Source organism: Chiloscyllium punctatum, chromosome 4, assembly GCF_047496795.1.
Source record: "Chiloscyllium punctatum isolate Juve2018m chromosome 4, sChiPun1.3, whole genome shotgun sequence".
Taxonomy (NCBI): domain Eukaryota; kingdom Metazoa; phylum Chordata; class Chondrichthyes; order Orectolobiformes; family Hemiscylliidae; genus Chiloscyllium; species Chiloscyllium punctatum.
Genome location: NC_092742.1, coordinates 128044448 through 128065236, shown reverse-complemented (window position 1 = coordinate 128065236; position 20789 = coordinate 128044448).

Genomic DNA, 20789 nt, shown 5'->3' with positions numbered 1-20789 from the left:
TATCTGCGTGTGCACGTGCATCAGTGTATTGGCATTTCTCTCTGTGTGCTCTAGTATCTGTGTGACTGCACCAATCTCTATGTGTGCCTGTGTAACTATATGCATATCTTTGTGTATCTGCATGTCTCTGTGCGTATCCGTGTGTACAGCGGATCTGCCAGCCTCTGTGGTCTTTAAAGTTATGCAATGTCCTCCTCTGCTGGCCTTCACACTCTACTGCATTGATGGCAGTGGAGGGAGAAGACCATAAGGGATTCAGTCTAGGAAGTGGGGAGAGGGAGGTAGACCATAGTACCATCCAAACTGACAGCACCATCTGCATATGCACACACACACACACACACACACACACAGAGTTGGTTATAGGGAGGATCATAATTGTACTGAGGACACACAGAGTGGCGAATGCTCCTGAGTAATATCTGTACTCTCTCTGCAACGTGAAAGTGATTTATCTTTGAAGTTTATTCGTTACACAGAGTGTACACCTTAAAGAATATTTCCACTGCAACTCCATCCAAGCAACTCTGACCAAGTCATCTGTAAGGTGATGCGATGAATTTATTACATGTTTTTTAAATTGAAATATTTTATAATTCACCCCTACAAGGTGTAAGTGAGAAATGTTTGTAAAGTCCTGAAACTGACCCAGTGGTGATGGTAATATATCTAGGTATCAGACAAAACTGTTCTGTGCATCCAAAGATATTTGCAAAACCAAACAGCTGTGCAATGTGAGAGATTCACAGTACTTGATGGACGCTGATAGAAAAAAAAACTGACACTTGTGCAGTGGCATGGGGAGACCAGCAGAGGGTGGCATTGTATGACTATAAACTTAACAGGGACACCCGTAGAGGTGGAAGAGGAGGGTAAGGGTTTATCTCAATTTCAATGGATTTACCCGCAAAATCACAGAGCCATCATTTCACAGAGATGCACACAAACATACATAGACACATTAAACACACAACACACATACATACCGATATGGACACTTACACACAAACACATGCACACGCCCGCACACAGACACCGTGTTTTCTTTAAGATAGAGGTAAGTATGTTTTTCATGAATAAGGGAATCAATGGTCAGTTGGTGAAGGCAGGAGAATGTGGCTGAGAAACATTTTAACTGTGATCATACGGCACAGCAGATCCAAGGGGCAAAATGGCCTAATTCTGTTCGAATTTCCTATTTTGTGAAGGGATTCGTTTTGGAAGTCGAATTTGAATGCAGATTACCGGGTCAAATGTAGGATTCGTAGCAGTGTGGAGGAACAAACGGATCTTGGGGTCCATGTCTGTAGGTGTCTCAGTTGTCACCTAAGTTGATAGGATTGTTAAGAAGGCGTATGCTGTGTTGGTTTTCATTAGCAGGTGGACTGAGTTGAAGAGCCGCAAGATTATGCTGCAGGTCTATAAAGCTCTGGTGAGACCACATTTGAAATGTTCTGGTCGCCTCAGTAAAGAAAGGATATGGAAGCTTGAGAGCAGGTGCAGAGGAGATTTACCAGAATGCTGCCTGGACTAGAGGGCTGGTCTTATGAAGAAAGGTTGAGGGAGGTATGTCTTTTCTCATTGGAGTAAAGAAGGATGAGAGGTAACTTGATAGAATTGAACAAGATAGTGAGAGTTACAGACAGAGTAAATAGCCAGAGATTTCCTCCCACGAATGATTGTCACGAGGTGAGCATAATTTTAAGGTGTTTGGAGAAAGGTTTTGGAAGATGACAAAGTCAGTGAGACACCAGCCCCCCTCCCTCTCCCCACAAACCGGGTCCCAGGTACAGTGAGACAGCTGTGCTAACCACTGAGACACCATATCCTCCTCACCCTCCCCCCCAAACAGGGTCCCTGGTACTGTGAGACAGCAGTGCTAACCGCTGAGACACCATGTCCTCCTCCCCCCCCCCACCCCGCCCAAAACCAGGTCCCCCTGGTATTGTGAGACAGCCGTGCTAACCACTGAGACATCATACCTCACTCCCCCTCCCACAAACCAGGTCTCTGATCCTGTGAGACAGCCGTGCTAGCCACTGAGACATCTTTCGCCCCCACCCCCCCAAAACGGGTCCCTGGTGCTGTGAGACAGTCATGATAACCACTGAGACAATATGCCCCCCCTCCCCATCCCCCGAAATCGGGTCCCTGGTACTGTGAGACAGCCGTATTAACCACTGAGACACCATGCACCCCCTCCCCCTCCCCCCAAAACATATCCCTAGTACTGTGAGACAGCCGTGCTAAGCACGGAGACATCAAGCCCCCTTCACCCTCCCCCCAAACCTGGTCCCTGGTACTGTGGGACAGCCGAGCTAACCACTGAGACACCAGCCCACCCCCTCCAAAACCAGGTCCCTGTACTGTGAGACAGCCGTGCTGACCACTGAGACACCATGCCCCCCTCCCCTCACCCCAAACCGATTCCCTGGTACTTTGAGACAGCTGTTAACCATGAGACACAATGTTCCAATTCCCCACCCCCATCCCTCCAACCGGGTCCATGGTACTGTGATACAGCCATGCTAATCACTGAGACACTATGCCCCCTACCCCTCCCCCCAAACCAGGTGCTGTGAGACAGCCATGTTAACCGCTGAGACACCATGACCCCCTCCCCCTCTACCCCACTCCGGGTCGCAGGTACTGTGAGACAGCCTTGCTAACCACAGAGACACAATGCCCCCTCCCCATCCCCCCAAAACCAGGTCCCTAGGACTGTGAGACAGTGTGCTAACCACTGAGACACCAGGCCCCCCTCCTCCAAAACCAGGTCCCTGTACTGTGAGGCAGCCGTGGTCACCACTGAGTCACCATGCCCCCCTCCCCTCCACTCAAACCGGGTCCCTAGCACTGTGAGACAGCCGTGCTAACCACTGAGACACCATGCCCCCCTCTCCGTCCCCCCAAACCGGGTCCCTGGTACTGATATACAGCCGTGCTAACCACTGAGACACCATACACCCTCGCCCTCCTCCTGTCCCCCAATCCGGGTCCCTGGTTCTGTGAAACAACCATGCTAACCACTGAGACACAATTCCCCACCCCCGCCCCCAACCCCAAAATGGAGTCACTGTGCTCGGTAATACTGGGGAAATGTAAATAAAAGTGATGAGCTTAGAGCTATGATGTTGTGGCCATAACAGAGACATGGGTTTCTCAGGGGCAGGAATGGATGCTGGATGTTCCAGGGTTTAGAACATTTAAAAAGAATAGCGAGGAGGTAAAAAGAGGAAGGGGTGTAGCAATGCTAATCAGAGAGGCTATCACAGCTACAGAAGTTAGTATTATCGAGGAAGGTCTGCCTACTGAGTCAGTATGGGTGGAAATTAGGAACAGTAAGGCAGCAATCACCTCACTAGGGATTATATACAGGCCCCCCAATAGAAGCAGGGAGATTGAAGAAAGCATAGGTCGGCAGATTTTGGAAAAGTGTGAATGGAATAGGGTAGTTGTAATGGGTGACTAACTTTCCCAATATTGACTGGAACCTCCTTCCAGTAGATGATTTGGAAGGAGCTGTTTTTGTAAGGTGTGTTCAAGAGGGTTTCCTAACTCAGTACGTTGACAGGTGACGAGGGGAGAGACCATTTTGGATTTGGTGCTCGGCAATGAGCTGGGGTAGGTGTCAGATCTTGCGGTGGGAGAGCATTTTGGTGATAGTGACCACAGCTGGCTCATCTTCTACATAGCCATGGAGAAGGAGAGTAGCAGGCACAATGGAAGGAAATTTAGTTGGGGAAAAGGAAGCTATGACACTATCAGACTGCGTTGCGAAGCATGGACTGGGAGCAATTGTTCCATGGAAAGGCCACTATAGACATGTGGAGACTGTTTAAGGAACAGTTGTTTCGAGTGATGCATAGATGTGTTCCTTTGAGTCAGGCAAGAAAGGGTAAGATAAAGGAACCTTGGATGACGAGAGCGGAGGAGCTTTTCGTCAAAATAAAGAAGGCAACTTACGTAAGGTGGAGGAAGCAAGGGTCTTGCTTAGCTCTAGAGGATTACAGGCAGGCGAGGAAGGAGCTCAAAAATGGTCTGAGGAGAGCCAGGAGGGAGAAGAAAAAAGGCTTGGCAGGAATGATTAGGGAGAATCTAAAGGCATTTGAACATATGTGAGGAATAAGAGAATGATCAAAGAAAGCATATGGCCGATCAGGGATAGCTTAGTCAACTTGTGGATCGAGTCTGAGGAGGTAGGGGAAGCCCGAAATGAGATTTTTGCTTCTGTCTTTACGATAGAAAATGACTTTGTTGTGAATGAAATCATTGAGGAGCAGGTAATCCTGCTGCAAAAATAGATTGAGGAAGCTGATGTCTTGACATTTTTGACAAACATTAATATTAACAAGTCGCCAGAGCCAGACCAGATTTGGCCTCGGCTGCTATGGGAAGCGAGAAATGTGATTGCTTCGGCGCTTGCTAAGATCTTTGCATCCTCGCTCTCCACCGGATTCGTACCTGAGGACTGGAGGGAGGTAAATGTAATTCCTCTCTTCAAGAAAGGAAATAGGGAAATCCCCGGAAATTACAGACAGTCAGTCTCACGTCTGTCATCTGCAAGGTGTTAGAAAGGATTCTGCGGGATAGGATTTATGACCATCTGGAAGAGCATGGCTTGATTAAATGCAGTCAGCACGGCTTTGTGAGGGGCAGGTCATGCCTCACGAATCTTATTCAGTTCTTTGAGGATGTTACTAGAAACGGTAATGAGGGTCGAGCATTGGATGTTGTGTATCTGGACTTCAGCAAGGCATTTGATAAGATTCCCCATGGTCGGCTTGTTCAGAATGTCAGGAAGAATGGGATACAGGGAAATTTAGCTGTCTGGATATGGAATTGGCTGGTCGACAGAAGACAGCGAGTGGTTGTGGAAGGAAAATATTCTGCCTGGAAGTCAGTGGTGAATGGTGTTCCTCGGGCTCTGTTCTTGGGCTTCTACTCTTTGTAATTTTTATAAATGACTTGGATGAGGAGATTGAAGGATGGGTTAGCAAGTTTGCAAAAGACACAACGGTTGGAGGTATCATTGACAGTATACAGGACTGTTGCAGGCTGCAGCACGACATTGCCAGGATGCAGAGATGGGCTGAGAAGTTGGAGATGGAATTCAAACTGGATAAATGCGAGGTGATGCATTTTGGAAGATCGAACTTGAAAGTTGAGTACAGAACTAAAGGCAGCATTCTTGGTCATGTGGAGGAACAGCGGGATCTTGTTGTGCAGGTACATAGATCCCTTAAAACTACCACCCAGGTGGACAGGGTTGTTATGAAAGCATATGGTGTTTTTGGCTTTCATTAACAGGGGGATTGAGTTTAAGAGCCGTGAGATCTTGTTGCAGTGACATTTACTCATACCCCTATACTTATTCTCCCATTACCTCATACTCCGACACTGAATTCTCCTGGTTTTGCATATAACGATACTAACTCTGCCATTTCCTCCTATCCCAGTATGATTCTCTCATTTTCTGATGCCCGAGTTCAAATCTCGCATTTTGGAGTGCCCGACTCGAATTCTACATTTTAATGTTGACTCGCACCAAATACCTAATTGAGGTCCACTCCGCACCACTTCTTCCATTAACTATGTAGCTGCAATGATTCTCCCATGTCGTGGTCCACCGCTGTAATTCTCCAATTTTGGCGTTTACTGCATCAAATTCTCAAATTGCCAATTCTGCATTAATCCACCCTTTCGTCATGAACTGAAGAAACTCTCCCACTGATTATTGCCTTGTCACAACTCTCCTGTTTTGCTGTTTCCTGACAAACATCTTCCACATAATGGTTTACTGCACAAAGTGTTTTCATTAATTTCGCCCTGCATTGAATGGCCACTTTCCTGCACTTTACAACATTTCTCCGACTTACGGATTCCTGCCCGTGTTCTCCCATTTAACTATTCTCTGTTCCAACTCTGCATGCTTTAAGCACCCCACACCAATTCTCGAATTCAATATTGCCCTGAAACAATTCTCATGTTCATTGGTAGCCAAACCAACTTCTCCCAGTGTGGGGAACGCCACTCTGACTCTCTGAGATAGTGATGCCATACCTCCAATTCGCTGTTAAAGTTCCACTGTGCAATTTTTCCATTTTGTGGTTCGTGCAACAATTGTCCCAAATACAGCTTTACTTCCGTGCACCATTCTCCCATTTTCGAATCCTGCACGAATCTTCTTTTCATCAGCAGCTTCACCTCCACCACATTTAATATTATTCAGCACCAGTTCTCCCACGTCTTCCACCAATTCTCTACTTTCGTGACATTGGCACCAACTCTCCCATTATTGATGCCGTGCGTCAATTGTCCCATTGCGTTGTTTCCTGATACACTTCCTCCACGTATTGGCTTCCCTGCTCCAAAGTTTTTTTTTTCATTCCTTGGTGGGCGGACTCGAATCTCGACTTTACTGCTGCTTGCAAAATCGTTCCTTCTCAATGATTCCCTGCCCCTATTCTTTCATTTAGAGGTGTTCTGCTCAAATTCTTTAATGAATAGACAATTTGTACTAATTTTACAATATAATGGCACAGTGCAACAATTCTCCAATTTACTGATACCCAACAATTCTCCCACTGCCTGACACCCTGACACCTGTCTTGGAAATTTAATCGTTTCGAATCAACTGCTAGCAAGAGCAAAGGAAAGGCTTTATATTTCAACCTGTGCATGCAGAGCGGCCAACATACTTGGCAAAAGTGCGTTATGTAAGGGCTGTGAACAAAATTCACGTATTCGTGTTCTACTATTCTTATCACATGCTCAAGGACAAGTGTTGGGAAACATTCGAGCTCATATTTTCTCATTCCCATGCCTTGGACATAATTGTCTTTATGTTTCCGAAGCTTTTTTCTGAACTCGGCTGCTCGCAAGGCCAGGTGAAATGTTTGCAACGTTCCACAAAGACAAGCTGACTCCTCGACGCAGAATTCAGCAAAGTGTTTGCATATTTCAGCGAAGTATTAAATTTTGCAAAACATTCTCTGACATATTTCACAGTAAATGATAATTTTGTTAATTTTCCATTGCATTTTTCAAATTTCTGTCATTTTACAACAAGGGCAACAACCAAATAAAAAGCCAGGTTGCTATATATCAAAAGTAATTTATAAACACCAGGCATTTCCTCAGACACCACCTAACTCTAACAAAGCTTTTTGGTGGTTTTTCCATTTCCCTGGTTTGCCCAATACACAGCCCATCTTCACACATCACATTCGTCAACCTCGCTGTAGGGTGTGGACAAGCAATCGGATCTTCCTTCTTTGGGGCCACTGATAGTTTAACATTTCGTATCCTACTGCATTCATAAGCAAGTGGTGTAGGCAGGTACACAACTAGGGTCTTCTTCAAAGCAATATGAGTAAGACCAGTCCTACAACTAGTAGAACGATAAGGGTCCATTACCCCCATCCTCCATAAGGGACGTGAGCCATCGGGAGGAGGAGTCATCTGCTCGTGGAGGCGGTCATTTAGCTGCCTTCATACCATTTATTAAACCAGTAATATTTTGGGACTCATCAGGAACATTAATACAGCACGAGGTACCTAACGTTTTGCAGACCTCTCTCGGCCGTCAGGATGTCTAGTACCAATCGATTTTGTGCCACTGCTTCCTAACCGCCATTAATCCCAGTGTTAATGAGTGTTAGGCCTTCCTCCGTCTCATTTGCGAATACACCATATGCGAGGCTGTTCTGCGAGTGTGTACCCATTCCAATGTAGAGGGATGCCCCTTCGAGTTCGGCAATTTCTGCCTTTTAGGGCGAACACTGTTGTGTTGGTGGACAGTATCGCGGTGTAGCAGCATCCCATTCTTCCCGGGGGAGTGGTGGTACCCTTTCTCGCCACCTGCCCATATTATACCTGCCATCCTGATTAGATTAGATTACTTACAGTGTGGAAACAGGCTTTTCCGCCCAACAAGTCCACACACACCAGCCGAAGCGCAACCCATCCATACATTTACCTAAAACCTAACACTACGGGCAATTCAGCATGGCCCATTCACCCGACCTGCACATCTGGTGACTGTGGGAGGAAATACACGCAGACTCAGGAAGAATGTGGAAACTGCACACTGTCAGTCGCCTGAGGCGGGAATTAATCCTGGTTCTTAGCACTGTGAGACAGCAATGCTAACCACTGTGCCACCATGCCGCTCAAGGTCTGACCATTGATAAAGGAACAAGCAATGTTTATGGTCGTATCATTTGTGTATGTTGCTGTACAAGAGTCATTGTTCAATTACAGCATCAATGTACACTGGGAGATACCCAAAAGGAGTCTCCCCCGATTGGTGCAAATACACGTTTCTCCCCTGCAATCCACTATCTGGAATGCTGTGGACGGTAGCGTGTCAGTCTTGGGGCTGTAGTTAGCCTGGAATTCGCGTGGTGACACGAGATTTGCCCAAATTGTCCCCCCCACCCCACCACTATCATGGTCAGGCTAGTCGCCTCCCGTGGAAGCAGACAGCTGTCATTTCTCGCCAGACTCTCAGTAATTTGCTGGGCAGTATACCTTTGGGTTGTGTGCAAACATATCCAACAAGTGTAGCCAACGTCTAATCTCTCGTTTTGTCTTATGACCAAAGCACATGCTCTGTTCCCTTCACATCTAGCAATGGCCCTTCGCAGCTCCCAACCTACTGGCGTCGCATTTACCCCATTTATATCCAGCAGGCAAGTTCCTCTCCTGCTTTAAATTCGCTTTCTCGCCACGGCCGTCTCCCTTCGGGTTCAGGTCTGTCATTAATGACCTTTACCCGGCTTGGGGTGAGTTCCATGATCTGGTTTGATTGGTTGCCATGCCCCACTGCTCCTATCGTCTGTAGTACATTCTGCACTGCATCTCGTAGGGTGGGGGTGGGGCAATTGCACCACTATGTTCACCTGTCTACAGATGTCAGAGAAGGATCTATCTATTCCACACCACAAGACTCCCTCATTGCTCTTCTGAGTCTTACTTTGACCCTAGAATATCTATTTCATGTCAGGTGCCCCTTTTGCCGTGGTGCCTACTACTAAATGCCAGTCACCGGCGCGCAATGGATCCCTGCATAAATCTTAATTATCCAATTTATAGTCGTCCTTGTTACTGAACGGCTATGGGTTGCTTGTAAAGATCCACTTCGTCCTATCAGTTAAGATTACCGTCAGCTGCTGCATCCGAGACGCCCCTGCCTTTATGAATAGTCCTACCAGGGCGCTTGCCAACAGTGTGAACTGGGGCAGCGCCACATTTGCTTAAGTCTTCTAATAAATACTTGCTCTAAATTGGTTTTGGCGTTGTGCGATGTCTCTTCAGTCCCAGCTGCAAGTTTGTAATGGCGGGCGTGTATCCACGTGGCTATTCCGGCGACCTTAACAGCTATCTGTGCTGTAAGGCGTACTTGAAACGGTCCCAGCCACCTCTTCGCCTTCCTGTTTTCCCTCCTGAAGTCTTTCACCACCATTCAGGCTCCAGGTTATAGATCGTACATCTTCACTTCTGCTGATTGGGGTAGTGCTGTCTTCAGTTGATCCTGTATTTGGGACAGAAGTGTAGAGAGTTTCATGCAGTAACACAACATCTCATCCTCACAGTGGCCTGTTATCTTGCTCCCCTTACGTCTCGGGACAATTCCTGTGTTTGGCCGCCTACCAAACAAAATTTCAAACGGACTAAGGTTAGCTCTCCCTCTCCTCCTAGATCTCATACACATGAGCACAATTGGAAGTGCCTTTGTCCATGTCATCCCTAGATCCTCGCAGCATTTTCTCAATATATTTTTAAGGTAGAATTTTCTCTTTCCGCTGCCCTACCGCTCGTTTGGTGGTAGGCACAGTGTTATCCCATGTTTATTCCCAAAAACTTACTAATCTGCTGTAGGGCATTATGGACAAATGGTGTCCCACTGTCACTACTAAGCCTAGAGTGTCGGTTTGCTCGCTGAGCTGTAGGTTTGATATCTAGACGTTTCATTACCTGGCATATGGAGGTTAGTGGGCTAGTGTAGTTTAAGTGGGCTTGGATCGGCGCAACATCGAGGGCCAAAGGGCCTGTACTGCCCTGTATTTTTCTATGTTCTATGTTCCCACGTAACATCATCAGTGACGAACGCCAAGTGAAGAGAAGCTGTTGTCTCCTGCTTTCTAGATATATGTTTGACCAGGATGGGGTTGCTGGGGTTTGTGGTGATGCCATTTCCTGTTCGTTTTCTGAGGGGTTGATCGATGCTATCTAGATATATGCCTTTTTTATGGCGTTGTGGTTAGAGTGCTGTGCTAGGCCTCAAGGAATTCTCTGGCATGTCTTTGCTTAGCCTGTCCCAGGATAGATGTGTTGTCCCAGTCGAAATGGTGTTTAAATTTCATCCGTGTGAAGGGCTATGAGGGAGAGAGGGTCGTGCCTTTTTGTGGCTGGCTGGTGTTCTGTATCCTGGTGGCTAACTTTCTTTCCGTTTGTCCTACGTATTGTTTGTGGCAGTCCTTGCATGGAATTTTGTATATAACGTTGGTTTTGTCCATGAGTTGTACTGGGTCTTTTAAATTTGTTAGTTTTGTTTGAGACTGTTGGTGGGATTCCGAAGGGTCTTAATTGTCTGGCTGCCACTTCTGAGGCTTCATTGATGTATGAAAAGGTCGATAGGGTTTCTGGCTGTGTTAGGTCTACTTGTGGTTTGTTCCTGAGGAATCTGTGGACTGTATTTTTTAAGTATCCGTTCTTCTTGAATACGTTTTATAGGTGGTTCTCCTCTGTTTTCCGAAGTTCGTCTGTGCTGAAATGTGTGGTGGTTCGTTGGAATAGTGTTCTGATACAGCTTCCTTATTGCGTGTTGGGATGGTTGCTGGTGTAGTTAAGTATTTGGTCAGTGTTTGTCGGTTTGCTGTATATGCAGACACACCAGAGAATTCCGAGAGGCCTCGCACTCCAATCACAACGCCATAAACAAACACATAGATCGATTTACCATCTGGCAACCCCTCAGAAAACGAATAGGAAATGATATCACCACAAACCCCAGGAACCCCATCCATAACAAACATATAAATAGAAAGCAGGAGACAACATTTTCACTTCACTTCACTTGGAGATCGCCACTGATGATGTTACCTAGCCAGGTAATGAAACGTCTGGATATCAAACCTACAGCTCAGCGAGCAAACCTACACCCTAAACCTCAACTGGAGCTATAAGCCTTCACAAACCTTGGGACTACTAAGCCTCTCAGGGATGCTCCATCTCGGAATTATTTCAGTTAGGAAAGCTTTGGTTATGGCACTGGCATTTTCTTTGGCCATGGGGAACGCTTGCACCCATTTGTAAAACCTATCACCTATTACCAGACAATACCTTTTTCCTTCGCAGGGTGTAAGTTCGGTAAAATCCAGTTGTAAATGTTCAAATTGTTTTTGGGGTTTCGGAAGTGCTACATGACTCATCTGTATTCCCCTCCCCACATGATTGTTACAGATAACACATCGTTCACATTATTTCTGGAAGTAATGAGTAAATCCCTCAGTGTACCACTGTGCTGAAATGCTGTCATATCTCCCCTCTTTTGACACATGTTCCTTACTTTGTGTCAGTTCGGCATAGAATGGAAACAATGATCGTGGTAGAACAGGTTTAACATTGGGGCCACACCATACCCCTTACCTCAAACTGCACTCTGCTTTTTCCCGCTCAAACGTGTCTTCAAGCCTGGACTTTGACTGTGACTCCCCTACGTCTGCTGTTGGGGTAAGGATTTCTGTCATTCCCATGTCAAACTGATCATTTACCGGCTGCTGGGCTGCTGTCCTTGCCGCTGAGTCTGCCCTTACATTTCCTTGAGAAACGGAATCGTTATTTTTGGTGTGGGCATCATATTTACACACAGCGATTGATTTAGGCAATAGGACCGCTTCCAAGAGGTCAGAAATCTGATCACGGTGTGTGATGGGCTTTCCGGTGAAGGTCAAGAAGTCCCTGTATTTCCACAGGGTTCCAACATCACGTGCAACTCCAAATGCGTATCTGCTATCGGTTAAATATTCGCAGTCTTTCCCTTAGCCAATTTACATGACTCAGTCAATGCAACCAGCTCCGCTGCTTGCGCTGACAGTTGAGAAGGGAGTGATCCCGCTTTGAATACCTCATGGGTAGTTGCTACAGCATCCCCAATACAATTCTGGCCTATCCCCTTGCTCCTGAATGCTTACTCATCCACAAACAAAACGCAATATTTAGATTCTGAAGTGGTGAATTCTGCAAGTCTTGTCGAGGCAGCACATTTCATTAATTACAGCGATACAATCATGTGGGTCTCCGTCTCCTTCTCTAGTGAGAGGACTAGCAGCATTCAGGACGTTACATCGTTTTATTACAATGTTAGGCTTCTCCAAGAACACAGTATTGTATCTGAATGTATACGTGCTGCCGACGTATGGGCTGTCTTTTGCTCGGAAAGCAGTAAGGATACTGCATGTGCGATCAGTTTGGTTAAGTCGCCATAGCCGATTATATAGCAACCACAGCTCGCAGGCATTTACGCAATCCTGCCGCTACGAGGTCAAGCTTAGCCGAAAAATAAGTTGCCAGCCTGAATTTTCCCCCATGATCCTGCAACAACACAGATGTCATGCAGCCATGTTTTTCATCTACCATTTGACTGAAGGCTTGTTTGGATTCGGAATCCCCATTGTAGGTGTACTTTGAAACGTCTTTTTCAATTCAACTCGGCCGCTGGGATCCATTGCAACGGACCTTGGTTCTGCTCCCCTTTTCCATGGGCCATGTCACTTCAGGGCGCCTCAAGATTTGTGTAATGTGGGATAAACGTTCTTCAGTAGGAGCGTATGCTCAAAAAGGATAGCAATTGTTTCCTCATGTGAGGCCTTGGAATTTGCTGAATCACTTGCACTCTGTCCTGACCAATGGTCTTCCCTTGTTCAGATATTAAGAGATTGAAGAACTTCACCTGTTGTTGCATAAATTGAAGCTTTGCGAGACAGGTTTTGTGCCCTTCCCTCATGCAACGCAAGGGAATCCTTCTCAAATTGTTCCTCTGTCGGTGCTACTATTAGGTAATCGTAGACAGATTGTAGAAGTGCAGACCCAGGGGTTAAAACAAAAGTCTCCAGATTCCTGCATAGAGCCTCATTATATATGGTGGGTGACTCACAGTAACATTGGCAAAGTCGTGTGAACTCATAAGATTTCCCTTTGAATGAAAAAGTGAACAGAATTCACTATCTGGATGCACCATTCCACGAAAGAATGTATTTGCTAAATCCACAGCAGGGAACCATTTACTGTCCGGGGGAAATTGAAATAATACAGTATAGGGTATGGGAACATTTGATGCATGCGGGACAATGATGTTATTAACTGCCTGCAGGTCTTGAACAAACCTGCATTCCTCCCGTTCACTTCGAATTTTTGCCTTTTTGATCAGAAAAATGGGAGTTCTCACCTGTGAGTTTACACAGGGGATTATCTCTCTAGCCTTTGGGAAGGACTGAAAGACTGGAGTAACTACGTCCATGGCCTCGGGTTTTAACGGGTATTGTGCCCTGCAAGGCCGATACTCCGACTTCGTGGATACTCGTATTGGTTCACAACCTCGTATATGCCCCACATCATGTTTGCCTTTTGCCCATAATTCAGTAGGGACCGTTATTAATCTTGGGTCTGAGAAGTTTATCTTAGGGAAACGCCAGGCCATCCTTCAAGGCTCTTCAGGGCTAGAGGGGGTTACCTCGACTGTTCTATTGCCTGAGTTGGACAAATTAATTTCTTCCTATATGTCCACACATCTGCATTGAACCACATACCCACATCGTCCCAGATCATCCAACATTTCGTTCTTTATGCCTTTAGTACCCATGGCCCCAAATCCTGCCACCAGTCACTGGACACCTTCGCCAGTGACACGCGAGGAGCATAGCCTTCCACATCAAAAATATCGAGTTTACTTGCCGTCGCAGGTACTTTACATAAGTTTACACTGACTGCACATCTGTCATCTCTTCAAATAAAATTGGCACAATAACAACTGACCTGGTTTAACCAATCTCCGGAACCAATACTTCTCTTATGGTTCCTCAGGGCTATCGTGGTGTATGTGTGCTGTGCAGTGCAGCATATTACCGCAACAAAATCGCTGTTAATAGAATTAACATGGTAACCTGCTTTCAGGGCGAGTGAATTGCTCACTGAACTCATTGCTCTCTGGCTTAATTGCCACTCATAGACATACACCAGGAGTCTTGGGTTGTATTTTATAGTTTACACTTGTGAATCTTCCCTTTGAATTTCCTGCAAGCCCATCGGCGTACTGAGCAAATACAACCCCAGTCTCACTATGAGATCCTAAGCCATCAAATGTAAAGGACAGAATTCCACTAACAAAATTGAGAATTAGAATGGATACACATTACTGATTTCACACAATATGGGTGAGGTAAAATTCTCCCATATCACGATGCCTGATGACTCCACTGAGTTCAGGAACATTCCACTCATCTTTATTGGTGTCAACTCTCTGAACTGTCTTGTTTTGAGGAGTGAATATGCTGGCCATGTATCTTCCAAAAAGGTAACTGGTGTACCTTGCACATATAACATAGAGGTAGGCATCGACATATACGCATCATTGTTATGTTGAACATATTGTCCACACTTCGCAATCTCAATGTTCAATATAGAGTTGGGATACATCTCAGTGCGCGTTATGTTAGTAGAAGTGATTAGCATTAGGGATTCTTCGTTGCCAAGTATAAAGGAAAGAGGTTAACCTGTACCTTGTGGCCTGCCCACCTCAACCTCAGTCGTCCCCTGTCAGTCACCATGCTGTCCAGCCTCCAGGACCGATTGAGGCTGTCTATGCGGGCCCTGTCTTGACCAGTGGTCCATTGCTCCGCAAACAAAGCACCAGCCAGATCTATCTCTGCAAGCGCACTTCCACGATCCCTTTCTCTTTTGCGAACTCAACCTGTGCCTCTCTCTTTTCCCGCAGTTCCTCCCTCCAATGGCTGAACGACCATTTGCATCATAATAAGCTGAGGTTCATGTGATTGCTGTTCCATCTTTAATTTCCGGTTATGGTTCTCTTGAGCCAGTAGTTTTTCAGCATGTATCACGTATTGTTCTATCAAATTCCACTTTCCCGTGTCCCAGGTAATACACGTATATTATTAACTATTTTGTTGTTTCCTACTTCATTCCATTGATGAGGCTGCTCCTCAGGTGTGCCTCATACGGTGTGATCTCTGCCGTCGTTATGTCCTTGGGTGGTATCCGGCCACAATAGACGTTATCGACTTTCGTGAGGTGCTTAAGGTACTGGGACATTGTCTCGACTTCATTAGGGATTCTTGCTTCAATTGATTGTGGGTACGATATGCTATTGGTGAATCAGCAGACCCTGAGGCGGCGACTGTTGACTTAGAATCTTCGTGAAGTGGATCTCGTAGTGGGGGGGGGGGTGTAGCTCTTCGAGGGCACCCATTAATGTCAGGATCTGATCCAGTCTTAAGACACTGTCCAGCTTCATTAGGTTGTGTTCCATGTGTGTGTGCATGTGCGCTGGTGTTTGTACATGTACTGGATCTATCTTTATTTCGAGATTTTCTTTCTCTGAAATCAGGCTCAGCCTTCAACATGTGATAAGCACTCCAATTCACAGCTTCTATTTTACCCTTCCGTTTCTCCTTCTCTCTCTCTCCAACGGTGATCTCAGCATTTGCAACTGAATATTACTGAAACTTCCTTCCTCCAGAAAAACACATTCCTTGATTTACATTTTTAACTGCTTTACAGAAACTGGGCCATAATTATTTAGCATATATTGTATTTTTCCTTGACCATACCGAGTTGTCTGTCGACCCTCTTATTGTGTGCTCTTGCTGGAGCCGATTTTCATGGATATTGGAAAAGTGTTCATCTCTCTCTGTCTGTTTCTCTGTCTGTCTATCTGTGTATCTCTCTCTCTCTCACGATACCACAATCTTCTCTTTGCCAATATAACTTGCTTTTACCTCCGGAGGTCCCCTCTCATTGGGTGCGACTGCCTCATTGCCTTAATTTTCACAAACCAAGAACCCACGTAACCAGTACAACTTTGGCGACTCCAACGCTGCCCACGGTGGCTCCAAGTCACAAGCCACCGTTAATCTTGCTGTCTCTTAAACTCTTTAGAGACGGCAATCCTATTCCTTGAGTTTTACTCGAATACCGCACGAGAGTTCACTGGTCCCTCTTCCTGGTTCGTCTATTCTCTTCGAACGAGTCTCTATGTCGGACTACTTGAGCCACAACTCTTACCCTGACCCTATTCGATTCGGAACGCGACTCTGGGGCGATCCACTTATCCCCAGTCCTCTCACTCAAAGTGGCCAATTCAGCGCTCGAGATGAAGTGAAAAATCTTCAATCCAGTGGCACGTACACCTCCTGGGAATCTTCAAAATCTTACCCAGTCGTACGGTCCCAGGCGAGCCCCCGAGTTTACTGACGTGGAATTTCAATCGACTCGACGCAAAAGCTACCAAGAGCAAAGAAAAAGTTTATTTTTGAAATTTGCAGAATGGACCCGACACATTTGCAAGACGCCTCATAAAATGGACGCCTGACGGTTTTCACATATTCCCTTTATACTATATATTGCCTTGTCTTATCACACCTCAAGCCAGGAACCTGGATCTGTCGAGTTCCTTTCCACACATGGAGATGGTGTTTCTAATTCATTGACTGCTGATATAATAGATTATTGGCCTTGAGAGTCAGGTGAAAATTAGGTTGAACTTTACATTTTTTCGGTCTTTTTGCAAAGTTAGGTCCATACTTCTTTGTTTCAACCATGCTTTCACAGATTTCACAAAAAATGATACTTTTCCATTACAGGGGATCAGGCTGACAGTGACTCAATAAATGTGATGGAGTGAGGATGATAGTGACACAATGAGTGTGAGGTGTCAGCTTGGTAGTGACCCAGACTGTGTGAGTGGATCAGGCCGATAGTTATGCCATGAGGGGGGTCAGAGTGATTGTGATGCAGTAAGTCTGAGGGATCAGACCAATAGTGACGCAGTAAGTGTGAGGTGGTCAGGGTGATAGTGAAGCACTTCGTGTGATGTGTCAGTGTTACAGTGACGCAGTAAGTGTGAGTGGTCAGGCTGATAGTGATGCAGAAATTGGAAGGACATCAGGCTGATAGTGATGTAGTAAGTGTTACTGTATCAGGCTGATCCTGACGCATAAAGTGGGAGGGGACAGGATGGTAGTGACGTAGTAAGTGTGATGGGGTCAGGCAGAGACTGACGCAGTGATTGTGAGACAGTCAGGGTGATTGTAAGGGAGTAAGTGTGTGCGTTCAGGCTGGTAGTGAGACAGTAAGTTGAGAGCGTCAGGCTGATAGTGGCCAATAAAAGTGAGGTGTTAGGGGAATAGTGACGCAGAAAGTGTGAGGTGTCAGGCTGTTAGTGATGCGGTAAGTGTGAGGGGTCAGTCTGATAGTGAAGCAGTAATTGTGAGGGGGTCAGGCTGATAGAGACGCAGCAAGTGTGGTGGGGTCAGGCTGATAGTGTCACAGTATGTGTGAGGGGTCAGGCTGATAGTGATGCAGTAAGTGTCGGTGAGTCAGAGTGATCCTAATGCAGGAAGTGATAGTGGACAGCGTGATAGTGACGCAGTAAGTGTGAGGGGGTCAGCGTGATGGTGAAAGAGTAAGTGTGAGTGTTCAGGCTGATATTGATGCAGTATGTTGGGGGCGTCAGGCTAATACTGGCCAGTAAGTGTTAAGTGACAGGGTGATAGTGATGCAGGAAATGTGAGGAGTCAGACTGATAGACACGGTGAAATTGCGAGGTGTCAGGCTGATAGTGATGCGAGAAGTGTGCGAGTGTCAGGCTGATAGTGACGCAGTAAGTGTGTTGGGAGCAGAGTGATAGGAATGCAATAAGTGTGAGCGGCTCTGGATGATAGTGACAGGTCATTATGAGGGGGAGGATGGTAGTGATCCAGTGAGTGTGAGGTGTCAGGATGACAGTGAAGCAGACTGTGTGAATGTGTCATTGTGATGGTGACATGGCAGGTATGATGGGGTCAGGGTGACAGTGACGCAGATGCTTTCAGGGGGTCAGGTTGTAGTGATGCAGTAATTGTGAGGGGTCAGGGTGATAGTGACGCAGTGAGTGTGAGATGTCAGTGTGATAGTGAGCGGCCAGGCTTATAGTGACGCAGTATGGGCAAGGGGTCACGGTGACAGTGATGTAGATGCACTCACAGGGCCAGGTTGTAGTAAATTTGTAATTGTGAGTGTCTCAGGCTGATAGTGATGAAGTAAATGCGAGGTGGTAAGGATGTTTGGGATGTAGTAAGTGTGCAGGGGTAGTGCTAGAAGTGACGCAGTAAATGTGAGTGTTGAAGCTGATAGTGACGCATTAAGTTTGTGGGGATCAGGCTGATCTTGACGCAGTAACTGTGACGTTGTCAGGATGATAGTTACGCTGTAAGTGTAGGGGGCACAATGATCTTAACGCAGTAAGAGTGGGGGGTCAGGGAGATAGTGACGCAGTAAGCATGAGTGGGTAAGCCTGATAGTGACGCAGTATATGTGAGGGAGTCAGCCTGGTAGTGGCGCAGTATGTGTGAAATGGTCAGGCTGATATTGATGCAGTTAGTGTGTTGGGGTCAAAGTGATAGTGACACAATAGGTGCATGCGGCTCAGGATAATAGTGACACAGTGGATGTGAGATACCAGTGTGATAGTGACGCAGTAAGTGTAAGGGGTAAGGATGACAGTGACACTAAGTGTACGGCCCTCAGTGTGATAGTGCCACAGCAAGTGTGGGGTGTCAGGGTGTAAATGATGTCGTGAGTGAGAGCGGGCATTGCGATAGTGAAGCAGTAAATGTGAGGGTGTCAGGCTGATAGTGACACAGTCAATGTGACGGGGCAGTGTTTTAGTGACAAGATAAGTGTGAGGCGTCAGTCTGATACTGACACAATAAATGTGATGAAGTCAGGCTGACAGTGACACAGTAAGTGTGAGGGGTCAGCCTGATAGTGACACAATAAGTGTAAGGATTCAGGGTGATAGTAACATGGGAAGTGTGAGGGCGTGACTGAAAGTGACGCAATAAGTGTGTGGTGGTTAGGCTGATGGGGACGCGATAAAAATAAGGCCAGCAAGGTGAAATGGCAAAGACTGGGTGAGTGGGTCAGGGTGAGAGTGACGCAGTAAGTCTGAGGTTTCAGACTGATATTGACACAGTAAGTCGGAAGTGGTCAGGCTGAGAGTGACACAGTCAGTGTGAGGGGGAGAGTTTTCGTTACACAGAAAGTGCGAGGCGTCAGACTGAAACTGATACAAAAAATGTGAGTGGGTCAGGGTGATATTGACACAGTACGTCTGTGGGGTCAGGCTGATAGTGACCCAGTCAGTATGATGGGGCAGAGATTTAGTAACATGGTAAGCGTGAGGCGTCAGTCTGATACTGACACAAACAGTGTGATGGAGTCAGGCTGATAGTGACGCAGTCGGTTTTAGGAGTGAGGGTGATATTAACGTAGGAAGTGCGAGGGCGTCACTGATAGTGACGCAATATGTGTGTGGCTGTCAGGCTGATAGTGACGCAGTAGAATTGAGGATGTCAAGGTGAAACTGGTGCAGTAAGTGTGAGGATGGCAGATGGACAGTGATGCAGTAAGTCTGAGGGGTTCACGCTGATATCGAGGCATGCAAGTGTGAGGGGCCAGGTTGATAGTGACGCTGTGTGCTGGCGTGTCCGGCTGATAACGACGCAGAAAATGTGAGTGTCTCACTGTGACAGTGACGCATTACGTGTGAGAGGGTCAGGGTGATAATGACAGAGAAAGTGTGAGGGGGTCAGCCTGATAGTGATGCTGTAATTGTGAGCTTGATCAGCGTGATAGTGAGGGGCTCAGGCTAATAGCGACACAGCAATTGTGAGGGGGTCAGGGTAGTAGTGACGCAAAACGTGTGAGCGGGTCAGGCTAATTGTGACGCAGTAAGTGTGAGCTGCTCATGATGATAGTGACGCAATAAGCGTGAAGTTTCAGGTAGACACACATGCAGTAAGTGTGACGTTTTCAGGGTGACAGTGACGCAGACACTTTGAGGGTGTCAGATTGAGAGTGACACAGGAAATGTGAGGAGACAGGATGAGAGTGACACAGTAAGTGTAAGAGGTCAGTCTGATAATGATATACTAATTGTGATGGAGTCAGGATAATAGTGGTGCAGTGAGTATGAATTGTCAGGGTTATAGTGACACACACGGTGTGAGTGGGATAGAGTTATAGTAATGCAGCAAGTACGAGGAGGTCAGAGTGATAGTGTGCAGGGTCTGGCTGAAGGTGATGCAAGAAGAGTGAAAGGTTCAGTGTGGTCTGGACTCACTAAGTTTGGGGGGTCAAGGTGATAGTGATGCTGTAATTATGAGTGGGTCAGTCTGATAGTGACACAGTACATTTGAAGGGATCAGGCTGGTAGTGATGCAGTAAGCGTGAGGGGGTCAGGCTGATATTGATGCACTAAGTGAGAGAGTGTCAAGGTGATGGTGACGCGTTAAGTGTGAGCAGGTTAGAGAGAGAGTGACGCCGTTAGTGAGTGGGGTTTGGCTGATAGGGATGCAGTAGGTGCGCATGTGTCAGGGTGTGAGTGATGCAGGAAGTATGAGGGTGCCAGAGGGATAGTGACGCATTAAGTATGAGGGAGTCAGAGTGATTGTGGCGCAGTAATTCTGAGGGGATCAGAGAGATACCAACGCAGTAAGCATGAGGGG